The following is a 2,699-nucleotide window of genomic DNA, read 5'->3' as shown; positions in this document are numbered from 1 at the left end:
GTTATCACCCCTTTATTACAATCTCATGAAGAATACTTTGAAGATTTTTTTCCCACACTATCCCTCCCTACATCTTTTCCTTTTCTCATCCCTTCTATTCTTCTTTTCTTCCTTTATCTTTTAGGAAAGAATTTGGAGCAGCTGTTAATACAAACCCATTAATATGGGATAAAATAGAACATTTGCAGCAGTGCAGATACAGATGCCATAGAATAAGCAAGAACAGCAGCAGGACAAAAGTCGCTGTTTCAATAATTGAACTAGGACCAAAGTTTGGGTTAAAGTCATAGAGCTGAAAGAAAATGGAGATTGGTGACAATTTTGAACATTTATTGATCATTTGATTTCCCTCTATTGTGAACTGTCTAATTTGTTTTCAATTTACCGTTTTCTCTTGCAGAACTTTTGTAATTTCTGAATTATGAACCTCACCATGCACTTTGGGAAACTCTTTTTACCTGTTTGTATATTGTTCATATTTGTATGGTGTAACACAAATCTTAAAAAAAAAAGAAAAAGAAAAAGAGGATATAGAAAAGGGTAGAACATTGAATATACTCTGAAAAGAAAAAAATGGAAGATATAGGAATTATAGATAAAAGGTAGATTTTTGAATCTACTAAGAAAAGAAAAAAGAGAAAATATGGATATGATAAGATAAAAAGGAACTACTTGTTTCAAAATGGATAAGTAATGAAATTTTTTGTCTGAATTTGTCAAATGATAATGAACTGGACATTGTTAATGTATATAACGGAGTTTTTTGTCTGAATTTGTCAAATGTTAATGGATTAGACATTGTTAATGTAATTCTTGGCTACATTTATTGGATATAGTTTTTCTTATATTAGTTATATGCTTCTTTTATTATTTTAAACAAAAAAAGGGGAAATGTGGTGATATTGTGTCCATCAATATATTGTGCACACTAATAAACTTATCTAGGGTCAGAGAACAGAATAGACACTAGCTAGACATAGAGGCCAGAAAATGGTGGCATACACACACACACACACACACACACACACACACACACACACACACACACACACACACCTTTAATCCTATCACTTGGGAGGCAGAGATCCAGCTGGATCTGTGTGAGTTCAAGGCCACATTGGATACAGCCAGGCATAGTGACACACACCTTTAATCCCAGGGAGTGATGGCAGGAAGGAGAAAGGTATATAAGGCATGAGGACCAGGAACTAGAGGCTTTTAAGCTTTTAAGCTTTTAGGCTTTTAGCAGCAGTTCAGCTGCTGTAGAAGGAAGGGGCACTGTACCTTTTCCGGATGGCAAAGCCACTTCAGCGATAGTGTCATATTGTCCTGGCCTCAGAGGATGCCTGTTGCCAAAGCTGCAACCACACTTGTCTTGGCAACGATCAGCAGTCCTTGTTTTTGTGCCTCCTCTGTGGTTTGGAGCAATCTTAATTGTATCTGTGGCAGAATCTTGTCTCATAGCCAGTCCCAAGTTTGCAATACAACAGGTTCCACTCTTCTTCACCAGGATATTCTTTGATTTCAAATCTCTGTGAGCAATAGCTGGCTTTCCTTGGGTACCAACAATCTCCATGTGAAGATGGGCAAGACTGCTTGCCATGAACAGAGCGAATTTGAACATCCTTTCCACTGTAACAGGTATCCAAGTCATCAAAAAGGGATCCATGCTCATGGTAATCCACACCAGCCACAGCTGAGTCCATGTGCCATTGTCTTTGTTGTCTGCTGCTATAAATCCTAGGATGTTTTCATGACATAACATCACAGTCTCATAAAACTCTGCCTCTGGGAACCACAAATGTTCTTCCCTAGAAGAGAATATCTTCACAGCAACTTCTTCCCACCACTTGCCTCGCCAAACTTTTCCAAACTGCGCTTCGCTGATGCTTTCATGTGACACGATGGTCCTGGCAATTGTTCTCTGAACAAGCAGCGATAAACCCTTTGTCCCTGGTAGCAGCATTGCCACCACCACCACCATGATGAGGAGCAGCTGGCAATGTGGAGCAGCAGCTGCCTTGATCATCCCACTGCCACCGTTTGTGGCCTGGTCCTGGCTGCAGCTTCTCCTCAGCAAGCCTCCCAGGCTAGCCTCAAATTCAAGATCCTTCTGCCTCTGCCTCCTTCAGCAAATCCCATCAGTGTCATTACAAGTGGCTGTGTGCAGCTTGGGGTCCAGTTGGGGACTGCAAGCCCACAGGCAAGTGACTTTTTTTATGAATTCCTGCCCTATGTTGGGTGCCAGATGTAACACAAATCTTAAATGGTCTTACTAAATAAAAAACTGAGAGCCAAATATTGTGGTGAATGCTGAAAAATCAGAGAAGCAGAATAAGCTACAGCCAACCTCACCTTGACAACTCCTCATCCAATTCTGTTTCCACGAGTCCTCAGACTGAACTGCTACTAAAAGCCTAAAAGCTTAAAAGCCTCTAGTTCCTGGTCCTCACCCTTTATATACCTTTCTGCTTCCTGCCATCACTTCCTGGGATTAAAGGTGAGTGTCACCATGCCTGGCTGTTTCCAGTGTGGCTTTGAACTCACAGAGATCCAGATAGATCTCTGCCTCCCAAGTGATAGGATTAAAGGTGTGTGTGCCACCATTTTCTGGCCTCTATGTCTATCTAGTGTCTGTTCTGTTCTCTGACCCCATATAAGTTTATTAGTGTGCACAATATATTGGTGGATACAATATC

The 2,699-nt window shown here is 40.6% G+C and overlaps 1 pseudogene; it reads right to left on the bottom strand.

Moving 5' to 3' along the window:
* Nucleotides 1-381: 381 nt before the first annotated feature.
* Nucleotides 382-2,029, bottom strand: LOC131913727 (TGF-beta receptor type-1-like; annotated as a pseudogene).
* Nucleotides 2,030-2,699: the final 670 nt, after the last annotated feature.

This window comes from Peromyscus eremicus, chromosome 6 (assembly GCF_949786415.1).
Source record: "Peromyscus eremicus chromosome 6, PerEre_H2_v1, whole genome shotgun sequence".
Classification (NCBI taxonomy): Eukaryota; Metazoa; Chordata; class Mammalia; order Rodentia; family Cricetidae; genus Peromyscus; species Peromyscus eremicus.
The sequence above is the reverse complement of the archived record's forward strand: the minus strand, read 5'-3'. Positions and strand labels throughout refer to the sequence as shown.